At 42.4% G+C, this 13,294-nt stretch overlaps 1 protein-coding gene across 3 annotated transcripts in view; it reads left to right on the plus strand.

The window, feature by feature from the left end:
• Positions 1-5,078: 5,078 nt before the first annotated feature.
• The window catches only part of LOC115183236 (sex comb on midleg-like protein 2), a 76,310-nt gene continuing 68,094 nt past the window's right edge, over positions 5,079-13,294 (plus strand). For 2 of the 3 annotated variants that reach the window (XM_029744581.1, XM_029744582.1), the window contains exon 1: positions 5,080-5,617. The gene's annotated coding sequence lies outside the window, so the exon portion shown is untranslated. Of the gene's footprint in view, positions 5,618-13,294 lie in introns of all 3 variants that reach the window. The other variant, XM_029744585.1, reaches the window with a different exon arrangement.

Raw genomic sequence — 13,294 nt, forward strand, 5'->3', positions numbered from 1 at the left:
ACATAGGCGTACAGAGGCCCATTATCAGCAACCATCACTCCTGTATATATTGTGAATTTTTCAGTACATATGTGGCATTTATGTATTTCAGAAGGAACCAGCAAGACAAGTGTACTCTATATGTGCTCTGGGTCATTAGACACCATTAGACATGCACCTATCTGGGGGTTGGACACGACTGGTTATTCCTGTAACTGTGTTATGGCCAACTATGTACTGTTGCTATGGTTACACCTCTTGGGTCTTTTCCAGAACAGGGGTGTCCCTTTCAGAGGAGTTAGCAGGATGACATGTATGGTTATTTCTGTAAAGTGCCAAGGTCTGTTACTATGGTCCTACATGCATGAAGCTAGCTTAAGGCGAGTGCAAGTCTATTTTTGTCTATTTCTGTGGCTCTACGGGTTCCATGCCCTAATATGAAGGCAATATGATAACGTGGCTAATTGCCAGAGTGGATGAGCCATTAAGAGGAGTTACTATGAGTGTGACGTAAGGAGGACAAATGTATAAAACGTGTGTGGCTTGACTGGAAGGCAGTTGTATTCATGAACCAGCTCGGATTTTGTTATAAAGTAATAAAGTCTATTTGAACTCACATGCTCCGGTATTTGTGAAATATGATTGCCCGAATATTTCCACGACATGTTCCAATGGGACGTTGTGTTAGCTAATCCAGGTTGATCATTATAAAAGGCTAAATGATCATTAGAAAGCCCTTTTGCAATTATGTTAGCACAGATGAACACTGTTGTTCTGATTGAAGAAGCAATAAAAGTGGCCTTCTTTAGAGTAGTTGAGTATCTGGAGCATCAGCATTTGTGGGTTCGATTACAGGCTCAAAATGCCAAGAAACAAAGTCATTTCTTCTGAAACTCGTCAGTCTATTCTTGTTCTGAGAAATGGCTATTCCATGCGAGAAATTGCCAAGAAACTGAAGATCTGGTACAACGCTGTGTACTACTCCCTTCACAGAACAGCGCAAACTGGCTCTAACCAGAATAGAAAGAGGAGTGGGAGGCCCCGGTACACAACTGAGCAAGAGGACAAGTACATTAGAGTGTCTAGTTTGAGAAACAGATGCTTCACAAGTCCTCAACTGGCAGCTTCATTAAATAGTACCCGCAAAACACCAATCTCAATGTTACATTTTAACCTGGAATCCAATCAATGAAACGAGATTGGAGATGTTGGTTAGAGCTGCCCTGCCCTATAAAAAAACTCTCAAGTTCACAAAAGAGCACCTGGATGTTCCACAGCGCTTCTGGCAAAATATTCGGTGGACAGATTAAACTAAATTTTAGATGTTTGGAAGGAACACACAACACTACGTGTGGAGAAAAAAAAGGCACAGCACACCAACATCAAAACCTCATTCCAACTGTAAAGGATGGTGGAGGGAGCATCATGGTTTGGAGATGCTTTGCTGCCTCAGGGCCTGGACAGCTTGCTGTCATTGACGTAAAAATGAATTCCCAAGTTTATCAAGACATTTTGCAGGAGAATGTTAGGCTATCTGTCAGCCAACAGAAGTTGGGTGATGCAACAGGACAACAACCCAAAACACATTAGTAAATACACAACAGAATGGCTTCAACAGAAGAAAATACACCTTCTGGAGTGGCCCAGTCTGAGTCCTGACCTCAACCCGATTTAGATGCTGTGGCATGACCACGAGAGCGGTTCACACCAGACATTCTAAGAATATTGCTGAACTGAAACAGTTTTGTAAAGATGAATGGTCCAGAATTCCTCCTGACTGTTGTCTAGGTCTCATCCGCAACTACAGAAAATGTTTGGTTGAGGTTATTGCAAAGTATACTTTTTCCAACCTGCACTAGAAATGTTTACACAGTGTGTTCAATAAAGACATGAAAACGTATAATTGTTTATGTGTTATTAGTTTAAGCACACTGTGTTGGTCTATTGTTGTGCCTTAGATGAAGATCAGATAAAATTTTATGACCAATTTAAGGCAGAAATCCATGTAATTCCAAAGAGTTCACATACCTTTTCTTGCCACTGTAGTCACTGTGGGAACAACATCCCCTATACACTTCCTGATGAACTCAGTCACCGTGTCCGTGTAAGCGTCAATGTTACTCTCAGAGGCTACCCGGAACATATTCCAGTCCATGTGATCAAAACAATCTTGAAGCATTGATTCCGATAGGTCAGACCAGCATTGAATAGACCTTAGCACGGGTACTTCCTGTTTGAGTTTCTGCCTATACAGAAAACTTTTGCAGGAGCAAAATGGAGTCGTGATCTGATTTACCAAAGGGACGGCAGGGAGGGCCTTCTACGCATTTCTAAAAAAAGGCGAGTAGCAGTGATCTAGTGTTTTTCCTAAGCGAGTACTACAGTCAATGTTTTGAACTTCTGAAGCGTTTTCCTCAAATTTGCTTTGTTAAAATCCCCAGCTACAATAAATGTGGCCTCAGGCTATGTGGTTTCCAGTTTGCATAAAGCCCAGTGTAGTTCCTTGAGGGCCGTCATGGTATCGGCTTGAGAGGGAATATACACGGCTGTGACTATAACCCCCCAAAATGATTGGGAGGTAATACGGTCTGCATTTGATTGTGAGGTATTCTAGATCTGGTGAACAAAAGGACTTGAGTTTCTGTATGTCATCACATTCACATCATGTGTAGTTAATCATGAAGCCTACACCTCAGCCTCTCTTCTTCTTCCTGGAGAGTTTTTTTATTCCTGTTTGCGAGATGTACTGAGAACCCAGCTGGCTGTATGTGTAACTGTGTAGGTTCCGTCCCTCTCTTCGCCCCAACCTGGGCTCGAACCAGGGACCCTTGCACACATCAACAACTGACACCCCACGAAGCATCGTTACCCATCGCGCCACAAAAGCCGCGGCCCTTGCAACGCAAGGGGAAACCCTACTTCAAGTCTCAGAGCGAGTGACGTCACTGATTGAAATGCTATTAGCGCGCACCACTGCTAACTAACTAGCCATTTCACATCGGTTACACTCACCCCCCTTTTGACCTCCTCCTTTTCCGCAGCAACCAATGATCTGGGTCACGGCACCAATGTAACAGTGTAGGTTCCGTCCCTCTCTTCGCCCCAACCTGGGCTCGAACCAGGGACCCTTGCACACATCAACAACTGACACCCACGAAGCATCGTTACCCATCGCGCCACAAAAGCCGCGGCCCTTGCAATGCAAGGGGAAACCCTACTTCAAGTCTCAGAGTGAGTGACGTCACTGATTGAAATGCTATTAGCGCGCACCACCGCTAACTAACTAGCCATTTCACATCGGTTACATATGGACGGGGACAATATATCCTGAGAGAGCCATGATTCCGTGAAACAGAGTATGTTACAGTCCCTGATGTCTCTCTGGAAGGAGATCCTCACCCTGAGCTCGTCTACTTTATTGTCCAGAGACTGAACATTAGCGAGTAATATACTCGGAAGCGGTGGATGGTGTGACCACCTCCTGAGTCGGACTAGAAGTCCACTCCGAATACCTCTTCTCCGCCAGCAGCGACTTGGAGCAGCCTCTGAGATAAGTTCAATTGCCCTGGGAGGTACGAACAAAGGATCCAATTTGTTAAGTCGTATTCCTGGTTGTAATGCTGGCGAGTTACCGCCGCTCTGATATCCAAAAGTTATTTCTGGCTGTATGTAATAACACAACAAATGTTCTGGGCTAATAATGTAAGAAATAACACACACAAAAACAAATTACTGCAAAGTTGCTTAGGAGATGCCATGGTCTGTCGGCGCCATCTTAGTTCTAATGATTTGAATTAAATATAAAACTTCAGGGGCCTTCCAAGTGACGCATCACAGTGTTTCGGCTTCTCTACAGCCTGGGGTCATAACCGGCAGTGACCGGGAGTATAACGTTTCAGGTAAGACCCAAATGCAGACTGTGTTGAAGTAACAATGTTAATTACAGCAACAGGGGCAAGTAAATGACAGGTCAAGGCATGCAGGGGTCGATAATCCAGAGTAGTGGGGCAAGGGTACAGGACGGCAGGCAGGCTCAGGGTCAGGCAGGCGGTCTCAAGAGTCCGGACAGGCAAGGGTCAAAACCAGGAGGATGAGAAAAAGAGAGACTGGGGAAAAGCAGGAACTGTTGGTTGACTTGACGAAGTGGGGATATTGGGAAAGATGGGCGACACCTGGGAGGGAGGTGGAGACAATCACAAGGACAGGTGAAACAGATCAGGGTCTGACAGGGAGTCCCATAGGGCGGCGCACAATTGGGTTAGGGCCAACTCCTCCTTTGGCCACCTTTCCTTCCAGTTCTCTGCTGCCAATGACTGGAACAAATTGCAAAATCACTGAAGCTGGAGTCTTATATCTCCCTCACTAGCTTTAAGCATCAGCTGTCAGAGCAGCTCACAGATCACTGCACCTGTACATAGCCCATCTGTAAATAGCCCATCCAACTACCTCATCCCCATATTGTTATTTATTTTGCTCCTTTGCACCCCAGTATCTCTACTTGCACATCATCATCTGCACATCTATCACTCCAGTGTTAATGCTAAATTGTAATTATTTCGCATCTATGGCCTATTTATTGTCTTACCTCCCTAATCTTACTACATTTGCACACACTGTATATAGCTTTTTCTATTGTGTTATTGACTGTATGTTTGTTTATTCCATGTGTAACTCTGTGTTGTTATATGTGTCGAACTGCTTTGCTTTATCTAGGCCAGGTCGCAGTTGTAAATGAGAACTTGTTCGCAACTGGCCTATCTGGTTAAATAAAGGTGACAAAAAAGTGGTGGTTAAAATATAGAATTGAAATTGTTATAAATTCAGTTGTTAAATTGTGCACCCATAAATTTACAGGCACCCATGTTCAGTCATATTGCGCCTTATGTCAGAACAGCTGACAACTTGACAAGCTAAATGTCGAAAAACAACATTTTATTAATATTTTATTGTGGATATTTCCATGAATCGCCATAATTTAATCAAAATAGGCTATACAATATATGATTATTTTCGTGGATCTCATGTTTTCAATGAGTACAGTAGAGCAAGGTCGCGGTCAGGTTGATCATTGGCTAAATCTGAACCAAAACGGAAGGACTAAACACAGCCCAATTTGGAACGACTCTTTTTGGACGAAATTGCGCCCACAACAGACGGACCTGACATCGCCCATAATACCTCGGCGTTCCAGTATCAAACCTAACATCATTAGTTTGTGCATATTTTCATACTGCTGTCTTTCGTATTGCAAAGGACACCGTTTAAGAACCAAACGAATAAAACCGGAATTAAACGGGAAAGGACCTAGACCAAATTGTCCAACAGAAACTCTCGTTTTAGTTGAAAAACGTTTTCCGTTTGGAGTAAACGGTTTCTGATTCAAAACGTTTAGCAATGACGAAACGGAATAGGCGTAATGAATTACAAAAAGTTTCTTAAGCGGAAGCAAACAGAGCGAAACGGGAAGGATTAACCTGAATTTATACAATAGAAAAAGTTTCGTTTTGAAACTGTTTGGACTAATGATTACACCACAGGTTGGTGAGCATGCGCACTGACTCAACTACGAAATATGGCGGCTGACGACTGCTAGAGAAAAGTGTTGGGATCTGATCAATTTCGTTAAAAAGCTGCCCTGGTAAGTCATTTCTTCTCATTCCAAACAACATAAACCACCACGGTTTGAACATTTTAATTAAATTAGTCATGAATCGAAAAAAAAAAGAGTAACTAAAAGGTCGCTCGCTAGTAAGCAGACACTTGCAGGCTGGTACTAGGGACATTAGCTAGCGAGCTAACAAGGTATGTTTGTCCAGTACTCTCGGTAGAATTAATAATGTATTTATACATCTAGCTAGCTATCTAAATTGGCCTAGCACTAGTTCACACCTGACTGGATAACTAACTTTAGACAACGCCAGTGATGATGTAGCAAGTTAGCTTTAGCCCTAGCTAACTCATTTGTTTGGCTAGCTACTAACGTTAGCTCTCAAGAACCGAAGTGGGGTAACTACACCTGAACCAGGTTATGGCCTTAAAGGAGAATCGCCATATCAGAAGCCCAGGAAGCAGCCATTTCAAACTTAACTATTCACCAGCATTTCAATGTCAACATACGTTCGTTACTCACCAAATATGGAGTTTCGATTAGCAACTATCGTCATTTACTGCCGTCACGGCCGGTGTGTACTTCCAAAAAAGTATCATAAAATGTTAAATAACCGGAGAAATGGCACATCCAATGCATTCCGACGTGGGCATGGTAGAAATGAGGGACCTGTAAACATTTTTAGACCTTTTTTGTTAGTACATACCGGCTGTGATGGCAGCAAATGACGACAAGTTGCTAATCGAAACTCGGTATTTGTTGAGTAACGAACGTATTTTGACATTAAAATGCTGGTGAATAGTAAATTGAATCGCTGCTTCCTGGATTTAAAGGAGAATTATCAAATCAGACTTTATTTGTCACATGCGCCGAATACAATAAGTGTAGACTTTACCGTGAAATGCTGACTGACAAGCCCTTAACCAACAGTGCAGTTCAAGAAGAAGAACATATTTACCAATTTAGAATACAATAATAACGCCCAGTGGTGTAAAGTACTTAAGTAAAACATTATTTAAAGTACAACTTAAGTAGGTTTTTGGGGTATCTTTACTATTTATATTTTTGACTACCTTTTATTTCACTACATTCCTAGAGAAAATAATGTACTTTTTACTCCATACATTTTCCCTGGCACCCAAAAGTACTAGTTACATTATGAATGCTTAGCAGGACAAGAAGATGGTCCAATTCATGCACTTATCAAGAGAACATCATTCGCATCTATATTGCTTCTGATCTGACAGACTCACTAAACACAAATGCTTATTTTGAAAATTATGTTTGAGTGTTATTTATTGAGTGTTATTTATTGGCTATCAGTAAATAAAAAAACAATAAAATGGTATTGCCTGGTTTGCTTAATATAAGGAATTTGAAATGATTATACTTTTACTTTTGATACTTAAATATATTTAAAACCAAATACTTCTAGACTTTTACTCAAGTACTATTTTACTGGATGACTTTTACTTGAGTCATTTTCTATAAAGTTATGTTTTTACTTTTACTCAAGTATGGCACGAGTACTTTTTCCACCACTGTCAACGCCTCATGTAAAACCAGATTCTGATTTCGGATATACCCAGTTTACAGCCAGCACCCCCCTTCCTATGGGCAAAACCTGGTTGAAAAAAAACGTCAGTAAGAATGTTTCCATCCAGTTTTATTGCGAGTCATGCTGTATAAAAAAAATATACATTTTATAAATGCTGACAGAATTATTTTGTTTGACATGGTGGGATCTTTTTGAGTCTGTAAAATGAAGTATGCGAGAAATGATGGTGGAAACGTCTATGTGCAAATATTGATATAAAAAACATATGGAAGTAAGCTTGGAGTCACACGATATGGTGTGTTGTCAAATCAAATTTTATTGGTCACGTACACATGGTTAGCAGATGTTAATGTGAGTGTAGCGAAATGCTTATGCTTCTAGTTCCGACAGTGCAGTAATATCTAACAAGTAATCTAACAATTCCCCAACAACTACATATACACAAATCTAAAGGGATGGATTAAGAATATGTACATATAAATATATGGATGAGCAATGACAGAGCGGCATAGGCAAGATACAATAAATGGTATAAAATACTGTATATACATATGAGATGAGTAATGTAAGATATGTTAACATTATTAAAGTGGCGTTGTTTAAAGTGACTGATCCATTTATAAAAGTGGCCAGTGATTGGGTCTCAATGTATGCAGCAGCCTCTCTGAGTTAGTGACTGCTGTTTAGCAGTTTGATGGCCTTGAGATAGAAGCACTTTTTCAGTGTCCCAGCTTTGATGCACATGTACTGACCTCACCTTCAGGATGGTAGTGGGGTGAACAGGCAGTGGCTCGGGTGGTTGTTGTCCTTGATGATCTTTTTGGCCTTCCTGTGACAATCCTACGCTGTAGGATACCTGCTGCTACAGGGATACCTGCTGCTACAGGGATACCTGCTGCTACAGGGATACCTGCTGCTACAGGGATACCTGCTGCTACAGGGATACCTGCTGCTACAGGGATACCTGCTGCTATAGGGATACCTGCTGCTACAGGGATACCTTCTACCTTATAGTGTACCCACTACTACAGGGATACCTGCTACTACAGGAGTACCTGTTACCTTATAGGGTACCCACTACTACAGGGATACCTGCTTATAGGGTACCCACTACTACAGGGATACCTGCTACTATAGGGATACATCAAATCAAAATCAAATCAAATGTATTTATATAGCCCTTCGTACATCAGCTGAAATCTCAAAGTGCTGTACAGAAACCCAGCCTAAAACCCCAAACAGCAAGCAATACAGGTGAAAGAAGCACGGTGGCTAGGAAAAACTCCCTAGGAAAAACTCCCTAGAAAGGCCAAAAACCTAGGAAGAAACCTAGAGAGGAACCAGGCTATGAGGGGTGGCCAGTCCTCTTCTGGCTGTGCCGGGTGGATATTATAACAGAACATGGTCAAGATGTTAAAATGTTCATAAATGACCAGCATGGTCAAATAATAATAATCATAGTAGTTGTCGAGGGTGCAACAAGCACGTCCGGTGAACAGGTCAGGGTTCCGTAGCCGCAGTCAGAACAGTTGAAACTGGAGCAGCAGCATGGCCAGGTGGACTGGGGACAGCAAGGAGTCATCATGCCAGGTAGTCCTGAGGCATGGTCCTAGGGCTCAGGTCCTCCGAGAGAAAGTAAGAAAGAGAGAATTAGAGAGAGCATATTTAAATTCACACAGGACACCGGATAAGACAAGAGAAATACTCCAGATGTAACAGACTGACCCTAGCCCCCCGACACATAAACTACTGCAGCATAAATACTGGAGGCTGAGACAGGAGGGATCAGAAGACACTGTGGCCCCATCCGATGATACCCCCGGACAGGGCCAAACAGGCAGGATATAACCCCACCCACTTTGCCAAAGCACAGCCCCCACACCACTAGAGGGACACTATACATGTTACCACTATACATGTTACCTTATAGTGTACCCACTACTACAGGGATACCTGCTACTACAGGGATACCTGCTACTACAGGGATACCTGTTACCTTATAGGGTACCTGCTACTACAGGGATACCTGCTACTACAGGGATACCTGTTACCTTATAGTGTACCTGCTACTACAGGAGTACCTGTTACCTTATAGGGTACCCACTACTACAGGGATACCTGCTACTACAGGGATACATGTTACCTTATAGGGTACCCACTACTACAGGGATACCTGCTAATACAGAGATACCTGTTACCTTATAGGGTACCCACTACTACGGGGTACCTGCTACTGCAGAGATACCTGCTAGCTTATAGGGTACCCACTACTACAGGGATACCTGCTACTTCAGGAGTACCTGCTACCTTATATGGTACCCACTAATACAGGGATACCTGCTAATACAGAGATACCTGTTACCTTATAGGGTACCCACTACTACAGGGGTACCTGCTACTGCAGAGATACCTGCTAGCTTATAGGGTACCCACTACTACAGGGATACCTGCTACTTCAGGAGTACCTGCTACCTTATATGGTACCCACTAATACAGGGATACCTGCTACTGCAGGGGTACCTGTTACCTTATAGTGTACCTGCTGCTACAGGGGTACCTGTTACCTTATAGGGTACCCACTACTACAGGGATACCTGCTACTACAGGGATACATGTTACCTTATAGGGTACCCACTACTACAGGGATACCTGCTACTACAGGGATACATGTTACCTTATAGGGTACCCACTACTACAGGGATACCTGCTACTACAGAGATACCTGCTACCTTATAGGGTACCCACTACTACAGGAGTACCTGCTTATAGGGTACCCACTACTACAGGGATACCTGCTACTACAGGAGTACCTGTTACCTTATAGGGTACCCACTACTACAGGGATACCTGCTTATAGGGTACCCACTACTACAGGGATACCTGCTACTACAGGGATACCCGCTACTACAGGGATACCTGTTACCTTATAGTATACCTGCTACTACAGGGATACCTGCTACTACAGAGATACCTGCTACCTTATAGGGTACCCACTACTACAGGGATACCCACTACTACAGGAATACCTGCTACCTTATAGGGTACCCACTACTACAGGGATACCTGCTACTACAGGGATACCTGTTACCTTATAGTATACCTGCTACTACAGGGATACCTGCTACTACAGAGATACCTGCTACCTTATAGGGTACCCACTACTACAGGGATACCCACTACTACAGGGATACCTGCTACCTTATAGGGTACCCACTACTACAGGGATACCCACTACTACAGGGATACCTGTTACCTTATAGGGTACCCACTACTACAGGGATACCTGCTACTACAGAGATACCTGCTACCTTATAGGGTACCCACTCTTACAGAAGTACCTGCTTATAAGGTACCCACTACTACAGGGATACCTGCTACTACAGGGATACCTGCTACTACAGGGATACCTGTTACCTTATAGTATACCCACTACTACAGGAGTACCTGCTTATAAGGTACCCACTACTACAGGGATACCTGCTACTACAGGGATACCTGCTACTACAGGAGTACCTGTTACCTTATAGGGTACCCACTACTACAGGAGTACCTGCTACCTTATAGTGTACCTCCTACTACAGGGATACCTGCTGCTACAGGGATACCTGTTACCTTATAGGGTACCCACTACTACAGGGATACCTGCTACTACAGAGATACCTGCTACCTTATAGGGTACCCACTACTACAGGATACCTGTTACCTTATAGGGTACCCACTACTACAGGGATACCTGCTACTACAGAGATACCTGCTACTACAGAGATACCTGTTACCTTATAGGGTACCCACTACTACAGGAGTACCTGTTACCTTATTGGATGTCTTCTACCTTATAGTAAGGCTGGGCGGTATGGCCAAAATCTCATATCCCGATATAGGTCATTTCGTATCCCGATAACGATGCATATCCTGATATAGCACATTTTCAATTAATTCAATTAATCAATGTTTATTTAAAATGACCACATGTAAAGGCCTAGTTCTTATTACATTTTGAGTTATTCTTAACAAATAAGATATTTACTCATATTTGATAAGTTCTCCTTTTATTTAGAAGTTTTTGATACATTTTCAATTAAGCATGTAACAAAATAGAAAAAGGTAAATAGAAAACACTTCAACTATAGTTGCAAACAAAATAAATATAGGTTTAAAATATATACAGTTGAAATCAGAAGTTTACATCCACTTAGGTTGGAGTCATTAAAACTAGTTTTTCAACCACTCCACACATTTCTTGTTAATAAACTATAGTTTTTGCAAGTCGGTTAGGGCATCTACTTTATGCATGACACAAGTCATTTTTCCAGCAATTGTTTACAGACGGATTATTTCACTTATAATTCATTGTATCACAATTCCAGTGGGTCAGACGTTTACATACACTAAGTTGACTGTGCCTTTAAACAGTTTGTAAAATTCAAAAAAATGTTGTAGGCTAATTGACATAATTTGAGTCAATTGGAGGTGTACCTGTGGATGTATTTCAAGGCCTACCTTCAAACTCAGTGCCTCTTTGCTTGATATCATGGGAAAATCAAAAGAAATCAGCCAAGACCCCAGAAAATAAATTGTAGACCTCCACAAGTATGGTTCATCCTTGGGAGCAATTTCCAAACGCATGAAGGTACCACATTCATCTGTACAAACAATAGTACGCAAGTATAAACACCATGGGACCACACAGCCGTCATACCGCTCAGGAAGAAGATGCCTTCTGTATCCTAGAGATGAACGTACTTTGGTGCGAAAAGTGCAAATCAATCCCAGAACAACCGCAAAGGACCCTGTGAAGATGCTGGATGAAACCGGTACAAAAGTATCTATATCCATAGTAAAAACAAGTCCTATATCGACATAAACTGAAAGGCTGCTCGGCAAGGAAGAAGCCACTGCTCCTAAACCACCATAAAAAAAAAAGCCAGGCTACGGTTTGCAACTGCACATGGGGACAAAGATCATACTTTTTGGAGAAATGTCTTCTGGTCTGATGAAACAAAAATAGAACTGTTTGGCCATAATTACCATCGTTATGTTTGGAGGAAAAAGGGGGAGGCTTGCAAGCCGAAGAACACCATCCCAACCGTGAGGCATGGGGGTGGCAGCATCATGTTGTGGGGGCTGCTTTGCTGCAGGAGGGACTGGTGCACTTCACAGAATAGATGGCATCATGAGGTAGGAAAATGATGGGGATATATTGAAGCAACATCTCAAGACATCAGTCAGGAAGTTAAAGCTTGGTTTCAAATGGGTCTTCCAAATGGACAATGACCCCAAGCATACTTCCAAAGTTGTGGCAAAGTGGCTTAAGGACAACAAAGTCAAGGTATTAGAGTGGCTATCACAAAGCCCTGACCTCAGTCCCTTAGAAAACTTGTGGATAGAACTGAAAAAGTGTGTGCGAGCATGGAGGTCTACAAACCTGACTCAGTTACACCAGCTCTGTCAGGAGGAATGGGCCACAATTCACCCAACTTATTGTGGGGAGGTTGTGGAAGGCTACCTGAAAAGTTTGACCCAAGTTAAAAGATTTAAAGGCAATGCTACCAAATACTAAGTGAGTGGATGTAAACGTCTGACCCACTGGGAATGTGATGAAAGAAATAAAAGCTGACATCATTTTCTCTACTGTTATTCTGACGTTTCACATTCTTAAAATAAAGTGGTGATCCTAACTGACCTAAAACAGGGAATTTTTACTAGGATTAAATGTCAGGAATTGTGAAACTGAGTTTAAATGTATTTGGCTAAGGTGTATGTAAACTTCCGACTTCAACTGTGTGTATATAGATATATATATGTTTGTTTTTGGGGGCCTGCCTGTTTTGCATGTTATTTTGGCGTTAATACGTGTCACATTTGCATTTGGTACCTTGGGTCGAGTGTTGATACCAACTCACGAAACCCCCGTTTCTCCACCGTGTAAAATGGGGTCTGCGATGTAAGTTGTAACGGCAACTGTTATCTCCTTCCATCTTCGTGATTCTTTGCCGTATGGTGTGCCACGGGCAAAAGCCTCTTGCAACGTCTGAGTCGGGGGTTTGTTTTGAGCACTCGACTGTACTTTTTTGGGTCTCATCCGTAGACTCGCCCCGTACTGTTTCACATGATTCTTGCGTAGGTGATAAGAGGTTAGTGGTGTTTGA

Source organism: Salmo trutta, unplaced genomic scaffold (genome assembly GCF_901001165.1).
Source record: "Salmo trutta unplaced genomic scaffold, fSalTru1.1, whole genome shotgun sequence".
In the NCBI taxonomy this organism is placed as follows: Eukaryota; Metazoa; Chordata; class Actinopteri; order Salmoniformes; family Salmonidae; genus Salmo; species Salmo trutta.